A 19,105-nucleotide genomic window follows, 5' to 3' on the forward strand; every position below is an offset into this window, starting at 1 on the left:
AAGAAAAGTACATGATAGAGGTGTTTCAACAGTTAGGGTGGAAGCTAGGTTTTGGCATACATTATTCAATGACACTAGATGGCAGAGCAGCTGCTTTGATTGGTTAAAATGGCATCTTCTGGAGTGGTTTGCTGTTATTTTATTTTATGCCATTACAGTTTCAAATTGTGTTGACTTAGATATCTATGCTGGCTTTTGATTTTAATGGATTTTTTGGCTGAAGGCTGAAGTCAAAAGTATAAGAGGATCAAAATAATTTTTTTAATCTGGTCCAAGGGTGACAAAAGACTAAAAAAGGGGAACAGAAAGGCCCATCCAGCAGCCATTTGGCCACATCAGCTGAATCTCTGTTCCTTTGACAAAGGAGGATATAAAAGTCTGGGGTTTAAAAGAAGCTGTTGAATTGGGGAACTGGATGATTTTGGACAAGACTCTGAGACAAAAGTTGAGAGCACTACAGAAGGACGTAAGAAGCTTGGGATTAGAAACAGAGAGTGCTGGGTCTGGGCTTCGAGATGCTGAGGGTGGTTCCTCCTTCTCCCAGGGTCTGGCCACGGCCACACACCCCAGCTGCGGGAGTCCCCTGAGTCTGGTGTGGCCTTTGTCTCAGAGCTACTCGCGTGGACTTCTGTGGACCTTTCACTGGCAGCACCTTCCCACCATCACCACTGCCATCAGGCTGGTTTTCACCTCATAGTTATCGTCCTGCAGGATAACAGCTCGTCACACAAATCTGTATCGAGCCTAAGGCACTTGTCCACCATGGCCTGTGGAAGAGTGGGCACAATGCAGCTGTTTTCACCCTCCATATCCCCGAGAAGCGTGGTATGTGCTAACGTGACCAATTGCTCACCCAACATTGCTTAAAACTGTTCACCTGTAAACACAGATATATTAACCCTCGCTGAATTTCCAGGAACACTCACACATTCTCTAAAATAATACAATTTTTCTTAAAAACCCCAACATTCCAGAAAGCAATAAAACCTTTCTTGTAACAGCACTTTTCACTCAAGGCTCTGCTTATAACTTATAAAGAAGGAGATGTACTGTATCCTTGCTGCCATCAGACACAAGGCAGAAAGGCACGACTGCAAGGAACCAGTGACATGACAAGGAGCAGGGACTCCCAGATCCCTGTCCTACCCACTGGGCCATGCTGCTCAGTGTCAGGTTGCAAACCCTGTTCCCCATTCAAAAGCGGAGCCGTTGGCTCTAACGCGTGTTCTTTACAGCCACAAGGCAGAAGGCAGACTTCTACAGCAAAATGAACTTCATTTCCATCTCTCCCTCAAATCCAGCTGACCTGGAAATGTTCAACAGAGCCATGTAAATAACTCAATTTTCCTTCAGGACTTAAAAAGAAAAGATCAATTTAGACAGCCTTGCACCCCCTTTCTGCCTCTTTCCCTCACAGAGCCGAGTGAGGGTATTTTACTGAAACGAGTGTTTGCAAGTATAAATTTCAGAATTGCACCATTATGTCACAGAAGAGAGAGAGATACAATGTGACCAAGACTGCTTTTACAACACTGTACCGTGAGATAAGGGCTGCCAGGGTTTTCCTTCTTATATTTTTGTGTCAGCTGGAACATGGGCCAGAGTGCAAAGGAGAGAGCAGTTTGCAGAGGGAAATTGCTGCCCTTCGGCTCCCCATGTGGGGGTGAGGCCATCACCCCTTCCCCTAGCGAGTGCTGCTGCCAGCAGGGAAGAGGAGGTACTCTGCTGCCATGAACAGACTGCAGACACACATCTGCAAACACAAGCTGTAAACATCACTTTACACTTCTGCAAACTGGACAAAGCCCACAAAGAGGGCTGAAAGAATGAATTAACGAATTCAAAGAGATGCTGGCATGGGAGTTGCTATGGAAGCAAAAAGAAATATTTTTAGATTGTTCTTGCATCACATATTCTCCCACACAGAAACTCCCATTCCCTCAAATTACCTTTAGCGAGGAGTGAAAGATGAGCATCTCTTCACTTCATCATCCATTCTGCCTGTTTTCTGAGCTGGTAGTGAGCCCATGTTGGACTTACATTGCAGTCCCCCGAGAACCTGAAAGTTATTAAAAGACAGAAAGATATATGTGGCTGCTATACAGAGAAGGCACGAAAATTTTTTGTAATTTGAAATCCATGGCTGACTTCTGTGCATTCCTGTAACGAACGTTCATTTGTTTCTTTCTTCTGCAACTTCTGGAAGTGCACCTGACATAATATTAACTCAGATATACTGATCTCCTGTGCAAGAAAAAAAAAAAAGTGCATTAGTTAAGTTATATGCATTATGCAGAAGACATAAACAGCCACATGTTTGTGCATAACCGGATGATTCCCTAGGGAGTAATTAGCATTTTGGCAGAGCAGATTGCAAATATTTCTGCTCTTCTGCCAGAGAAATTTGGTGGGGAGGAGCCTGTTTTGGTTACTAAAAAACAATTTATTGTATAATATTATAGTATAGCTACAAGATACACTTCAAGGTAGATAAGCTAGCCAACTCTGACATTATCTATCAACCAGTGACCTCCTCCCTCATATTCTCTTGCCAGTTTTAATGACGGTTTTAAGATAAAATATGAACTGGAAAGAAAGAGTACTGCTAATGGACGGTCTTTCTGAAATTTTGCTCCATTCTTGAAAATCTACATTTTTAAGCAAGCATATTATTTTCCCCTTAATGTTGTCATGCAATAAAATTGATTCAAAGTAGCGTTAGGGAAAACACTCTTTCAGGACTGGCAAATATCTTACTCAGAGGAAAGGACTCCTACGGTATCTACAAGCCGGCGGCGGGTTGTGGGGCTGTACAAAGGCCTACATACAGTTGCCAGGCTGCAGATAAGGATCACTTTCACAGAGCCTCTTCAGCAAGTCGCAGGATGGTGGGGAGAGTGCCCGAGACGTCCGGTTCGCACAAGTTCCTCTTTATAGTCACGCTAAGAAATGCTACCCCTCAGATAAGACTTCCCACAACAGATATTTCTTCCTAGATCCAGTGCAGTGTGTTAGGAGGGTGCCACCAAGCACCATGATGCAGCTGGGGGTAGGTGTTCTCAAAGCCTTAATGTTTGTTTTTACAACGGACTTCTTTAGCCAAAGAGGGGAGTAATGAAATAAATGTCATATGCCATGAAACGAATGGGGGATCCCACACTTGTTCCTTTCATCCTGCAGCTGTACGTCATAACCAGCCCTTTTTCCCCATCCCACAGGAGAAAGAGAAAATGATGAAGCAGAACACAGGCTCCTACAATTTCTGTTGTTTCCTAAGAGCTTGGGAAGGCTCCCGACAGCCCTTCCATACGGACAGAAGTACCACCACCCACCCCACCAACGGCAGTGAGAAACACCAGAGCAGCAGGCTGGAAATGGAGGATTCGCTCCAGCAGTGAACAGGCTGCATAGGAGGGAAACCCCTTGGGAGGAGGAAGCAGGCCTGTGACGAGGGGCAAGTGAGGTTCAGGAAGAGAGCTGCTGATAGATGTCCAGTGAGACCAGTCTCATCCATTCATCTGCCAGGAGACTTCAGTTGTTTACCATGGCCTCATGCTCATCATGTCAACCAGTGTGCTTTATTCATAGGGTGAATTAGCTTGCAGCTCTCAATAAATTACTGGCTGACATTGTGTTTTGGCTGCTTTTGATTTGATATAAGGATGGAGATGCAACTGTAATCACTGGAAGGAGTGGGTATTGCCATCCATCACATGACATGGTGATTAATGGTGCTGCTTTGACCTCTGCCAGTTAGCCCTAGCCAGGAAATAGAAAAGCAGCTTCTCTCTGCAGCCCTCCTTGGGACATGCCTTCTCTAGAGATGCCTCTATGGATGAGGAAAAGGAGGCCCGACGTGGCCTCCATCAGTGGGAGGAGGGAGAACAAATGGGCTCCACCTCAAGATCAAAGATGTCCAAGGGCTGCAGAAGTCCTTAAAGCTTTCCTCTACCTTAGTAGGAAGGAGGAATGTTCGGAGAGGGGTGATTTGTACCTGGCAGCCCCCCATACTTTACGATTCTGAAGCATGGTGTGCAAATCTGTGGCTAAACTTTTTGAATGCAAATTACTTTCATTTTGAAATCAGGGTTTAGGGTTACCCATATGGTATATGCTGCCTCTCCAGGGACAATTTGCTAAAACACATGAGAATCGAAACGCGGAAAGCTTTGCACAGCTTCACCTGCCAATTACTGAAAACGTGTTCCTCTGCTCAAGCCCCCTTTTTCAACAGGCTGTTTGCTGCCTCAAGTTCTAATGGTTTTACCTTCTCTCACTGTTTTATGAATCTTAAGCAATATTTTCTCTTCCGATTACACTTCAAAAGCAGAGCTAAATCCTCTTTATGCAATGCAGGAAAAGTCCACTGCCCCAGCGTCACTGGCTTGGGATGGGCAGAGTTCCCACCAGGCTGAGCCATGTCTGAAGAAAATACCCAACAGACCACCTCCACTCACTGAAGGTGGAAAGCATGAAACCCAGATGGACAAAACCAATCTGTTTGTAGCAACTTAAGTATCACTTGAGACAGCAACTGTCAGTCCAAAACCAAGACAGGGTAATGGAGCAAGGTAATTCTAGACTAGTTGGTAGGTCAGTAGGAGGGTGACAAGAAACAAAAAAGAGGAGATGGTTCTGCAGCATGATAAGCTTGACTTGGATGCTGGGAACAGCTGAGATCTGCAGCAGTGAGACTGATCTGGAGAACAAATAGATTCAAATGAGTGGTTTAGCAGTGACTGGGAAGGGAGCACCCAGCAAAAAAGGATTTTATCAAACCTCTAAAAAAGTTTTCAGCAGCAAAGAATATCAGTGACTGCAGCAAGTGATGATGTTTTATTCTGCAGAGACACCTGGGTTGGGCAAGGGCCACTGGCGTGATTAATCAGGTGAGAAACTTAATCTACCTACTTAAGCCATGGACGCTGGGAACACTGTAGTACTGCCAAGGATAGCATTGCTGGGTAAAGTGTTTGTTCAACTCAGAAAAAGGCTGCATTGTTCTAGAAATAAAGAGCATGTTGTCCAGCTCTCTACTGTAGTACTCTGCTATACCTTTTTCATAGCCACATCATGGAAGTAAAAATGGATCCTGCCCTGGAGTTATTTGTCCTCTAAACACCCCAGGAAAAAAAGGAGGAGCCCCTTCAGACACAGGATGTGTGAAAGAGCAGAAAACAGTGCAGCGGTATCCAGTCCTGGGGCTGAGTCCTTGCCTCCCCAGGAAGCTGTTTGTGCTGGCAAGAGGCAAGAAGATCATCGCAGATAAGTAAAATAGGACGTGGGTTTGCATCCGCCAACCACATCACACCCATTTACTCAGTTCCTTCTGCATTCCTCACCTAATGCAGGCAGGATAGATCTCCAACAAAACTGCCCTGAATGAATGATCATAACATGGAGGATGCCACAGTGGGCATAGATCATCATCTGTTATCCATGTTTCCAGAGCAAGCCCTGCAGCTCTGGAGTCAAAGGACAAGAGTGTGGTGATGTGGGAGGAGCTCTGGGCTCTGCCTGTGCCCAGCTGGCCCGTGGTTACCCAGGGGCACCATGCATTGTGGCAGTAATGGCAACAGGGGTAGGGCAGCAAACCAAGGGCTCATCTTCCTTATTGTAACATGGTCCAAATAATTTTACTTTCGTTACTTTTTTTTAAGCAATGCTGTGCTTTGGTGGGGCTTTTAGAGGTGGCTGAAGAAAGCTGGTAAAACAAATAGGGCTGGGATATGCATTGTACAAAGCATTTTAGCAGAGCAGGATCAGCTGTGCCAGTGCAGGCAGAAAGGAAAGGAGTAAGATAGCAGGACATAAGAAATGTGAATTTTCTGGCTTAAATCATGGCCATTGGGTTTTTTCCTTGCTTACTGCTAACTCTCTTCCCAGCTGGCTCTGTGATAATTGCTTTCTCTATTCACCTCATCAGTCACTGTGGAGTCGGTATTATATCAAATAAAAATGTCCGCAGTGGAAGACCCAGACTCTTCTGTTTTTATTGTTGTGAGGAAGTTAGTGTCAGTAATGGTTCATTGCCCAGTTTATCTCCCTCAGTGATCTTTCCTTGACTGAAGTGAAAACTTCTGTTACAAATTTCAATTCCATTCCCTCACCTTAGCGAGCGCTGAAAAGGACTCCATGACTATAACAGCCATTCAAAGGTAGATCTCATTAAAGATACTGTTAACCATTCTTAAGAATAGGACAGTGATTAAGAAACTTTGCTTCACCTTACAGGTTTTAAAAAAAATCTCTGTTCCTCATTAATGATAAAAAAGGATTTCTTCCCATCATAGATGATGGTCTTAACATTGGTTTGTTGCCTATTGTACATATATTCCTAGCTAAGCTAAAGTATACATACAGTTTTATGTAACATTAAAGTGATAAATAAGGCATTTAGGACAAAATTCACAACATCCAAGTTGCATTTGCGGCACAGTTCAAGCATATTCATCCTAAACAGCAGATCTGGAAAGCCTTCCTGCTAGCACTGCTTTACATCAGTCACGTTTACAACTCATAGGGGAACTCCAGGCTGAGCCCTGGAGCTCTCAGGGCCACAGGGTTTAGCCACTTGAGTGCAATTATCCCTACGTGATGAGCCTGGCACTCAGTCTAGCATTTAGGCAAAACCTGTGATCCCTGAGGAGGTACTCTCTGTATGGGCTTAAACCCGTGACCGTAACATAGAGCACTAGAGCTACAGTTAGCATGGGTAGGATTCAGCTTCAGTTTAAGACCCCTAAATGTGGGTGCCTATTCGTGCACGCGGTGTCAAAGCTCCCATCGTTCTCAGCAGACATCTGGTTATATAGGCAATAGAGGCAGGAGAGTGATGTAGCTAAGCAAAATTTGACACCCAGGAATGGACTGAGGTACCCAGATGTAGATGTTTAGTGCTATTTTGGTTGCTGTGGGATATCCTCCCTGGCCTCTAGCTGCCACTCCAGGAGAAGGATCTCCTATAAGTCATAGGTTGTTTCTGCCAGCACTCTGCAGACATTTCAGATCCTCTGAGGATCCCAAATGGCTTTGTGTGGGCAACTGAATTGCAGCCCTAATGGCTGGATAGCTGAATATCTCTTTCAGCGCCAGTGAGACTGCACTGACAAGATCTACCCTGACTATAATGGGACTGTAGACACAGGTACTTTAATCTCAAACTGAAACCCACCACTTCATTAACAAAAACAACTGCTGATGGCAATATCCACTTATACATAGTTACTTATCAGTCAGTACAGTCATTCAGAGAACCAGAGACTTGATGTGAAGCTTTGTCTAAACCCAGGACTCAGACTCATACACTTTGTATCTTAAGAGCGTATCTAGACAACTATGCTATGTACTACCCCAAGGACAGGAATGACACCTCCCTCCCTTTAGGCTGAAGAGCCCTGTGCAGCTAGGAAAGCAAGACTGGGGGAAATAGTAGGAAAGTGTGTAAAAAGGAACCTCTGCCTGTGAGGTCTAGCAGCCATGGCCTACATCTGGGTAGGATCTGTCTCCTGGATTTCTCTCTCCCCAGGATTTTCTAATGTAAAAGACACAGACAGGCACGGGGCCAGATTAATCTTCCAAAGCTAGCTAGAGGTCCCAACCAGCAGGTTACACAGCCAAGTTCCTGTCCCAGTTATTCATTTGCTGGTCCCATTAATCCATCACATAATCACAGACTCATACAATGTCTTTATTCATGTATTTTACGGCTAGGCAGAACTTCAGGGTCTGCATATATCACAGGCCATTATATTTGACCTGTACCAAGGCAAATAATTTGGACTTGATTAAAACTTAACCTTCCAGAAAGACATCCGGAGTAGATAACTTACTGCTTCTCCTGGAAGCCTCTTTCTAAGGTTAACATCATACTCATGTTCTCTTTTCCATTTGAATTTGTCCAGCTTGAGCTTCAAACATCAGTTTTTGTTATGTTTTTGTCTAGAAGATTCAATAATCTTTTAGCAACCAATTTTTCCATGCTGGTTCTAACAGCCAGTAACTGAGACATCTCTTAATCTGCTTTTTGGTAAACTGATTTGTCCCTTCTCAATACTCATTGCAACTCAGCCTTCTTACCTCAGAATGGTTCCTGCACCCTCTTCCAATGTTGTTAACTCATTCTAAAACTGTCATCATCAGACTTGCATCTGTCCTCAGCGAGGGTATATGAAAAGGTTAAATCATGACAGCTCATTTATACATCAGACATTAGCTCCTTCAGCCAGAGCGTTGCACAGGGAGTAGTTTGTTGCTCTCTTTTTGCGTCTCTGGTGCCCGTTGCCTTTGTGTCCAGGGGTGGAGACTTCTGAGACTGTGCTTAAGAATGGAGAGAGGAGAAAGGAAAGGAAAGAGAAGCCCTCTGCTACGTGAGACTGGCTGACATGGCTCTTAGGAAAAGGAGCAGCAAGAGCTGGCAGTGGTGGGCACTGAGGGGCTGGAATCCAGAAGAGCACACAACAAAACCAAGCAAAAGTTCCAGAGCTGACTATAATTTTAAGAGCTGGTTGAACTGAATGGTTTCTGATAAAGCTCTGCCTCCTTGTTCCTCTGGTTTTAAAATAAAGAACAAGGAGGATTACAGAGTGGTATTGCCATTATCAGCCCCCATGCTACAGCTGTTAACAGGGAGTTAGCTGATGAAGTGTATTTGATGTACTTGATGAAGTGGCAGCACAGGCTAATGAAATTGTTGTTCACTCAGGCATGTGAAGATTTTGACTATAATCCCAGCTCTGACTGTTCTTCTGCTTCCAAAAGTGACGTAATCATAATGTATTTCAGTTTCCCCAATATATCTTTTCCCCCTTTTATCTAACTCTATAAAGCCAAGATTTAAGAGTTATCACATCTTTTAATAAAGAACCCTGAACCCACTTGTAATCTCTAGGCGTTACTTTCACCTCTTTCCTATTCTCTCAGCTCAGCATTGGCAATGTAATTAGGTGCAACGTTTCTGCCTAATTCCTGAGTAAATATTCATCCTATATCCAGATTTCCTCATGGTCTCCCATCCAAGTATAGGACAGATCCATAATTCCCTGCCCTCTGGTTACACATCTCTAGGAATAGCTCTAGTTAGTAAATATTGTATTCACCCTGACATCCAAAATGCCGCCAGCTTCTTTGATGTGCTACTGTGGGGACAAAAATGGCAGGAATGTAAGAATCATTAGAGTGTAAGTTAAATGCCGTGCTTTCTAGAACAGGCACTTCATGCAGCTGCTGAAATAGCTCTGCTGAAAAGCAGACTAGCATACCAATTTTCAGATTTTCAGATCTTATACTGTGCATACCAATGCATTTGTAAATTCTTTCTCACTTATGCAACTGTATTATTATACATGCAAAATTATTTCAAAAAAGACACATAAAACTACTTTTTAAATAATCCAACCAGGTCACAAAGGTCATAAAGGTTACAGATTTTAACTTTTGCCGGTATGAGACAGAAAAAAAGTTTGCTATTTTACCCCATACACTATGAACAAAGTTAATTTACCTCAAGGGTTTAATATATCAGACTTGAGTTTCATGTCTTACTATGTTATCAGGCTCCCAGAATACATTTTTTTTCTTTAAGTTATGTCAGTGCCTCAATTATTCTGATGCCTATGCTTATAGAGTGAGAAAAAAAGAGAGAACAAGGTTAGTTTTACTAGACTCAAGTCACCCACTTGGTCTCATGCCAGCATCCACAATAACACTTTGGGTAGGAATGGGTCTTAAAGCATCACACTTGCCAATTTTTCATCATAAAAATACAGACAGTATTAATAGCTACTAGCATTTCCGGCGTCACACTTGACTTCTGGAAGGGGATCCCCTGCCACATTCCAGAATTGACGTCTGCTGGGGACAGCCGTCTTTACAAGTGCCAACTGAGTTCCTGCAGGGAAGGGCCTGCATCCAACATCCCATCTATCAAGCAGAAGGCAGACAGAATTAGCAGTAGAGTAGAGAATGGATGTCAGAAAATCTTGAAATCAGCATGGCATTCTTTTGATGAAAGAGAAGGAAGATATGAAAAGGAGGGGGGAAAAAAGCAAACAGCTCTTGGTTTGTATGTAAACAATAATTTTTTAGTTTTATACATTTTTAGTTAAAAAAAATGAAGTTTCAAAATCAAAGTAAAAAAAGAAAAAATATATATGTATTTAAAACATGTTCTGCTCCTGGCTGACAAAGTAATTCTCCTTGTTCCTTCCCAAGTCTTGCATGTTTGTATTTTTACACATCTATTTATGGTTACAGCAGTCTAACATAACATTAAAAGAATTAATCTTATCACCACTGAGGAAGTACTGGAAGATAAAATCAGGATTGCTCTTTGATCATTAAATGGCTTTAGAATTCTGCACACAAACAGATCTCTCCCTTATCAAATATCAGAGACAGTTATTGCTGCTTGTGAAAGATATCTTTTTTCCCTGCTCAAACATACATACACAGATCTTCACATGGGACACATGCCCTTTTGTTTTTAAGTCTTTTCTCAGCTAGATAAATTGGTTCTTCGTGGGGAGTGAGAAGGAATTTTTAGGTTTTGTTTTCTGTAGGAAAGGGGAGAAAGAAGAGTCGTATAGGGGCGAATTAAAAGAAGGGTCTGCGTATCATATGAAGGTGCGTGTAATCTTGGAGCACAAACACCTAGTTGCAGGAAAGTACTCTCATGTCCACAGTATAGATCATGTTCAAAATATGTGGGTAAAAAAAAAAAGTAAAGCATTACCCTGATTTGCAGGCTGAACTGGCTGGAAGAGCAGGGGCACAGCAGCATCGAGGGCTGCGGAGGACAGAAATGGGGGTGGAAGCCAGAAGCCAGAGATGGGAATCTCAGAGTAGGTGGTTAAAATGTCAACATAACCAATGCTTTTTTTCTTTCCTTATTCAATTATCAGCAGCAATTATGAACTGACATTAATAACCCCAGTAGAAATCTGGCAAATTGGCTTGGATTGAATGGTGGAAGGTCAAGTAGAAAAGGGGGCAGAAGGACTTGCAGCTCATCTATTCTGCATCAGCCCCTGCGATTCAGGCTTACTGCTCATTACTGCTCACTGCCTGGCATGGTAACTAAGAGAAAAGCTTGTTTCAGCGTATCAGAAAAATGTTTGGGCTGAAATGTAGTCATAAAAAAAGATGATGATTTACTACTTTTCTATAAATTTGTGCTTTTCCCATAGCCCAGCATTTCCCTCACCCCCTCCCAGACTCTCAACAAACACATTTCCTGTGTCTATTTTGCAATGGAGTATTTCAGAACTTGATCACAAACTCTGTGGTGTGCTGAGAAACACCCATTCCTAACATGTCCTAACAGAATGATGTAAAAATTAAATTGCTAGTCTTTCCTCAAGACAGATTAAAACAAATTATTAACTTAAAATTTTAAATATTTGTTTTAAATTCAACTCTTTTTTTGCCAGGAAAATGCTTTCTTTTCATGCAGTGCATTTGCCTAGCATATACATACAGTTGAGTAGACTACTAGAGTCAATAAATTAATCAATGAGAGGAAGTACTTTCACAGTTGGTGTCTATATATACCATCATATGCACAGACATACATACACACAACTATTGCTTAGTAAAGGTTCCTAGAACCCAAAGAGGCTGCATAACACCCTGGTAAAATTTCCTCTATTTTATGACAACAGGACAATAGCATCTTTTTTTTTTTTTTTTTTCCCTCCACTGGGGAAGGCATGCACACCCACAATGCTGCTAATCTGAATAAACCCAGCAGATGACTGCAAGGTCTAGCTCAGCACGAAGCCCAGGAGTGGGGTATGGCATAACAGGTCAGCTTAAAAGTGACAATTCCCAGCATGTGCACAGTGCGCTGAGGTGCTTATTCCAAATCTACGTACAGAATGAAGTCAGTGGAATTACACCAGGGATGAATTTAGCCTCATAACTTTACTGATCTATTTCCTACAATTCTCTTAAGTATTCAGTTGCTTCCTGCTAATTATTTTTGCATTATTTTATAGAAGGCTAGTGCGTGCCACATGGGGCTTTTATAAAATGTTCTTTAATCATTGTCACTCAAAGTAATTTAAGTACCTGAATGAGTTTATACACTAGTAAAGAAGCTGTTAGAGAAAAGGCTATGGTTCTAGTCTTATGAGTTATTAAAGTGAAGCTAGTACTTTCCATACAAATCTCTTTAACAGTATTTTGTAAAAGCTCATGCCAAGCTGAGTTTGGGCTTTGGTGAAGTTAATGGAGCTCCCCAGGCATTCATAAGAATCTGGCCTGGATGGGTCCAAGTACACATGTGAGAAAAAAGAAAAAAAATGTTCACATCATTAACTAAGCTTGCAAAAGACGGCTTTAATTTTTAAGTCTGACTTCCAAAACTCTGTTTCTGTATCTCCTATCACAGGATTTCCTACTGGTAGGCAGAATTAAGCATGCATCCTGTCTCCGGGACCCTTCTATTTTTAATTAGTTTCATACCAATGAGGAGTAGGTCTGGGGTATTGTGAAAATATGGAAAAGTATAAAAATGGTCGCAAAGCTCAAAAAGATCAGCCTCCACTGGGGCAAAACAGTTTGTTGCAGGTTGCACCTGGTACATGGACCAATTTCTGAAAAGTTAGTACTATGTAAGATATGAAAACAGTGATTCAGACATTAAGTGCGAGATCCATTTACTTTAAGTACCCTGTATTAGGTACAACATGGTTCAGCAAATGCCTGAAAAAATCTGAACAATCTCAAGTTCTCTGCTTTCACCTGCATGCAGCCTTCTTAGAGTAACTCACTTTTTTCTGAGTCATCTCCTGTATGGATTAATACTAGAGTTTTCCAGATTCCTTACAAACTACTCAAAATACTGCATTTACTTAAATGAGCAAGCACATAAACAAAAAAATAAATAGCAGCTTCAGTGTCATTTCCAAGCACGGCCAGACCAGGCCCAAGATACCACGAAGTCAGACTAATCCAATTCCTATTCCAGTGCTTTTTTGGCATTTCTATCTTTCTGAAAGATGTTAAGATATGGTCCTGCAGTTGCTCCCGGTGTTGGGTAGGTGGTTTTGCCAGTAGATTCAACCAAGCTGTCAAACACTAGCTCTGAAAGAAATAAAATGAGAGAGTGGGAAAAAGAAACGGATGGTCTTTACCTTGCTAATGCCATCCTTGTAAATCATCCAAAAGATACCTTAATTCTATATGGCTACTTCTCTGCTTAAGTATGTGCTTATGTAAATACTGTATTTAGTTGGAGGCCTGCTATGTTTTCCATGACCAGGCAAACCATCCCTTGCCATTACAATTCAGGGTCCTTTTTTGTATCTGTTCCAGCAGAAGTCTCACGGCCACAATGACAATTGAAATTGCACAAGACATTACAGCAGCCTGAACAGAGGCCAGCTGATCTCCTAGTTTCTTTTCCAAAGGCTTCATTGCTCTTATTCAAACAGCCTTTCTCTGTGGGTTATCTGATGTCGATTTATAATTTACCCCACTAGACACCAGTCCCTTGAGTATTATTTCCCAATCAGATAATTATTCCATTCAGCTCCTCTAAAATATTCTCTGCTGCTTTGAAATAGGAGAAGCTAGGGTGCCTAATGCATAGTCTTTAAGCTCTGTTCATGTAGCTGAGAGAAATGACTCATACTGCCAATGTGGATTTACTCATTAGGTCTGTTGTGTTAGTAGATGCTCTGGGGAAGCTGACAGTGACCAAATATTTCCTTTTTATCAGTGCAGCTATTTCTCTCTCATCTTGATACAGAGCAGTTCTGGTTGTCACTGGTATGCACTGCAATCTTATCAGATCTCTTTCCTTCCTCCTTTGCTCATGAAAAGTTACTCTACTGACTTTCTCAAAGTGCATTATCAGTGCTATTGCACAACCTCATCACTTAATTGCCAAATGCATACAAAACAATTTTGTCTCAAAGGAGATAAAAAAACATTCAGAGGTGAAACAAGTAACACCCACATGTTTTAAAAGATCTTCCCGTGCAGAGAGTCTTCATTTTGTCCTTTGATATGGCCTTTAAAATTAATTCCAGTCCTGATCTCTCAAATCATTTGCTAACTAACATTCACAAAACCTCAGAATAGTTGGCAAATTTAACTTTTCAAATCATACCTCTATTCATGTGTGGAGCTGAAAAACTTTACCACGTCTTTCACCCCTTTTTGTCTTCATCTCACAGCAACGAGGAGAAAAACTTCCCAGCAAGTAATTCAAGGTCAAGGATTGATTCTGTGATAGCCTCTATATTCACCAAAATAATCTGTTGTCACTGGGGACCCCAAGCAAGCATCATTTGGCACCAGGGGCTTGACTTGCTCCACAAGAAGAGTCAGTGGTGTCCCAGACACTGTGCTGCAAAAGTTAGGCTGTTTTTATGTTGCATCTCAGAAACTGCAAGTGTGTGTATTCAGTTCACCAAATTCTAAGACATGATTAGGTCAAATGAGTTCTCTCATGAGTAATAACACATGAGTTATTAGTCAATGAGTAATAACTGATCATCAATGCAGTTGTTTTTTCCAGGTTACACAGGGAACCATTTTGAAAAGAAAAGTAACTCTGCTCTGGAAGTAAATGTACGAGGATCTCAGTAGCAGCATGTCCCCTTTAGATAGGGAGTTTAAATAGTAAGGTTGTCTGTGAGTAAGGGGAGAATTGACAGAGTGATAAAGTACTACCTAATTACTTCGGAAAGCTGCCTGGTATTAAGATTTCAGTATATCATATAAGCAAGAAGTCCAATTACATCAAACTGAAGGGGCTTTAGCATGAGAAAGGATTGAATGTTCCATTTCAGAAATGCATCTATGCCTTTGTACAGAAATTAAAAATACCTAGTCTTATGGCAAGTAATATGCTCTCCAATAAGCCTTCCAAAAGCCAAGCAGCAACCTGGTTGATTTTTTTCCTCTAGAGCAGGAGAAAAATGCTGCAGAAAATAATTTATTCTTAATGAGCAGTTTTTAATTTTCTTTCTATGTCTTTTCATCAGGATAAATCTGATATAAGTATAGGGGAGCTCTTTCATGTTCTTCTTTATTTCTTTTAAATGATCCCAGTGTTCCACAGTGCTTAATCTAGAGAAGCCTCCGGCATTTATGCAACTGGACCGTGTTTCCTCCTTCCATGGCTCACTCATTACACACTGCTTGTAATTCATAGAGAAAAGTCTGTCTGCAGGAAGGAAATGTCCGCAGTGTTTATATGCTTGATTTTCTTCTGCCTGTATGCCAATATTATGAAGAAAGTGAGTGACAATTTTCAATTTAACTGCATGGCTACATACTCGTCATATAGAACACAGCTCTTGTGGTAAGCACCAGGGAGATATGTAGACATCAGCATTACAAGTTGCTTGATTATCATTCTTCAATAAACACTTTTTAGGGTCCTTGGGTTACAAATACATTTGGGCTTTGGCACCTTCCCATGTGAGCAAAGCTGTAGTTGTGATTTTCTGTGATTGTACTTCTGGACTCTATGGTATGGGCACTAGGCCATAATAAAGACAACAGCACTACTGCACATCGACTGTCTTAAAACTTTCATTCATAGGTGACATGGGCTTGAACTGAGACAGTAGAATAGAGGAGCTGGAAGACCTTAAAATCTTGTTAACCAGAAGTTTGGAATTATTTTTCTCACAGTGGAGATCCCTTACTAACAAAATGCTTGACCCCCTTACCACATATTCATTGAAAGAGATTTACTCTAATAAGCTTGTCCAGTTTCTTTTAGCAAGTCATTATAACAAACGACCACTTTCATAAAATCACAGAAAAGAGGGCTGCAATGGACTTTGAGGATATGTCTTCAGTGCTAAGTAACAGAGCCAGAGAAGAAGCTTGAACACTGGAGCTCTGATTGTCCACACTGTTTTATTGTTTGCTCTCTGCAGCTAGTTTTCTTCAAGACAAATCTGCTATAGAAGGGGCAGGACATAAGCCAGTCCATGTGACTTCATCTCAGGACCAGGAATCAGCCCCGAGGCCAATTAGACATAGCCTGAAAGGTTATAGAGCCATCTTTTCTTCTCAAAATAGAAAATATCATCATGCAGTAATTTGTTCTGTTTCTATATGAACCAAATCTAATCAATGAGCTTTGTGGGCTGAACACTCCAGGGTTGTGCTCTGCCCAACAACTTTCACTGTTTTCTGAATTTTGCTCTGCTCCCACTGACATCAACAATTCCTCATTGTCACGAACCGGCATAAATAACATGCTGCCACCTCTCCCAAGTCTCAAGTTACAGTATTCCAATAAATCCCCAGTAAAATATTCATTTGCACCAGTTACAAGATTCTAGTGAGTACACCAGTGCTAACTTGTATACAGGTTTTATCTGCTGAGAATAACAGATGCATCTTCTCAAGTGTTAAGATGGAAAACCGGTACTTCTCTATCAAGATAGCCCTAATTGTAAGGGGTTGTAATGCCAGCTCCCTGCATAGACAGCAACCCATGTATCTCCACTGGAATGATTAGGAAAATCATTCAATAAAGTCATCTCAAAATTCCTCCTGGGCTTTAATCCTTGGAAACCCTTTGGGAATGCAGGAGGTAACCCCTAGCAGGAATCCTTGCAACATGCTTGTAGCCTATGAAGTACAGCAGAATAAGCCTGTTTTAGATGATTGTATGTGGAATCAGTACTGCAAGGCACCGGTGACACTAATTTCTGTTAGATCACAGTACCACTCAACATCTTCAGTCAGGCTTTATGAAATTAAATGAGGGCAGAACTTGGCCTTGTAAATCTATCCCCTAAGCTGAAGGAGAAGCTCCAATTACGACCAGTACTGTTAATACTGCTACCCTCATTCAAGACATCCAGCCACTAAGGGACAAAGCAATTACAATTCATTGCTAAGGGAATACAGATGCCTTCATATAACTTGCAAAAGCAAATATTTTGAACTCCGCAATGGTGCATTTTTTACTTTTCCCACTTCTTAACTGCTACTCAGGCAGAGGAAAAATCTGGAAAAGTCCAAAGCCTAATAGTCACTGGTTTTATTTTCCTGAAAGTAATGGGGGATTTTACAGTACTTTGTGGGTCCTGGGCCTGACTTTCACAAGTGTTAGGTGACTGTAGCTCTTGTACTACTCAGTGTAAGCCCTTGCTGCTCACCTACATTGAAAGTAGGTCTTCAGTCAAATTTGTGCTGTATCAGGCTTCTGAAACTTGGGCAGCCATTTTGTTCTAAAGAAAAGGACACAAGAAAGGGGGGGCTGTGTGGACAGGGATTTTTCATTTCAGATTTGCTGGCTTTTCTTTTTTCCTATTTTATTTTATTTTTCCTAATGCAAATAACTTACAGGAATAAAACAAGAGGATAAAGCACATGGAACAGGATAACTTTTGGACTAAAATAAATGTGCCCAGTGAAATGAGGGAAAGTTTCACTTCTGTCTTCACAGCAGACAGAAGTTCCCAGAGCAAGCAGGATCCCTACACAGGAATTGCACCTGCGGATCCAGCCCCAAGTCCCCTCTGTTTCCCAGGCCTGTGAGGCAATGGGAGGAAGAGCAGATGTCGACAGGGTAAAATCCACAAGCAGAGAGAGACTTAGTCCCCTGTCCCCATCACTGTCATAGATATCATCAGTTCCCAGACTCCAGAAAATACTGTTATTTTCACCAGGTTAGTAGTCTGAGCACCAAAAATTACCTTTGTGTTCTGTCTGTAAGCCGTGAGACAGCATTCAACAGCTGCCTCCTCCTCCTCCTCTATATTTATCCACAGAAGTCTCGTGAATGTCCCAGGACGCTTCTCAGCTGGTTGTGCAACGCTCAAAGCCCCCTTTGTTACAAAAGAGACTCTTTCAGTTCCTCTCAGCAGGCTCCTACGCCATGGGCCTTCAAATCAAGAACAGGCTCATCTTGGGTTCCTCTTACTCTTTTTAATGTGCCTTTTCCCTAGAGATGCCTCCCCACCCCACATTTAAATTTCCTTTCCTCTTTTGCCAGTGTTAATGTTATGCATTAGATATTTGGCAGAGCTGCAATACATATTTCCTCCCTCCTAACTTCAGCCTGTCTTTTGTTCCTAAACGAAAGCAGACTTCAGAGCACCCGCCCCATGTGGCCAATCTCTCTGTGCCACACCTGCTTTCACCTCACCCAGAACACAGGGAACCATGAACAAAACATCTGCAAAAATGCCACTGTGTAATGTAGACTACCATTAATAAATTACCCAAGAACGCATGGCACTCCTAGGGGGTGCCTGCTCATGTAACAGCAAAAAGCGTACCTGCCATGCGAGTATATAGGAATGGAGTGCTGGTACTCGTAAAGGATTTTTCTGGATCATATCTTTCTGTTTTGCAAACTATTCTTTAGCCTATTCTGACATTTTAATTCTTTTTTTCTTTTTTGCTTGCAGAACATGGACAACATGATGTCCTAATCGTCTTTTTCAAGTCTCCCATCTCTAATAAGAGGCAATCATAATTTACAGACCACTTTGTTTAAGAAGTAATTCCCCTCTCCTTTCTCCATCCGTGGGAGGCTGAAGGAAAAAGAGTAGGAGTTGTTGGAGGCAAAGTAAGGCTCAGACAAGAAGAGCCTGAGGCAATAGTGGTAGCCACTGTATCATATCTCACCATGATGTCATTGCCGGTCTGACACATATGACACCTCCACCACATTTACCATAACCGAACACGTCAGGATCATTACAGACAGCTGTTGAAAATACTTTGTTAATACCTAAATTTCAAGATTTCTTACCCATAGCACATTGTTTTTTCTTATCCCCTGCCTTTGTCAGCCTGCAAAAACCCAAACTTATAATACTTGGTTTTGGTAGACTCTGCAAATGTGTTTACAGCTTTGTGTGGTTATTATGGTGTTTTGCTTTGAAAATGTGATTTGGATTATTACTGACACTTACTCTTTGCTTTTGAGTGGGTTCCCACTGCCCTCACTCATGTGGAGCAGGGCACCACCGTGTTGTCTGCTGGCAGTATGTAAAAATTAAGCATTTATTACTTGAATTGACAGAGCTGCCGATGTGTAAGAGAAAGAGAGTAGGCCTCATTTTCCAGCTGTGGAGTTGAGGTGTGAGAAAATTGACTTAGCCAAAGTGGAGTT

At 41.8% G+C, this 19,105-nt stretch overlaps 1 long non-coding RNA gene across 1 annotated transcript in view; it reads right to left on the bottom strand.

The window, feature by feature from the left end:
* LOC129213825 (uncharacterized) overlaps positions 1–19,105 on the bottom strand; it is a 65,431-nt gene that overhangs the window by 38,429 nt on the left and 7,897 nt on the right. Inside the window, exon 2 of the long non-coding RNA XR_008579546.1 lies at positions 1,950–2,059. This is a non-coding gene — a long non-coding RNA (uncharacterized LOC129213825). The remainder of the gene's footprint in view (positions 1–1,949; positions 2,060–19,105) is intronic.

The sequence above is a fragment of the Grus americana genome, chromosome 1 (genome assembly GCF_028858705.1).
Source record: "Grus americana isolate bGruAme1 chromosome 1, bGruAme1.mat, whole genome shotgun sequence".
NCBI classification, from domain to species: Eukaryota; Metazoa; Chordata; class Aves; order Gruiformes; family Gruidae; genus Grus; species Grus americana.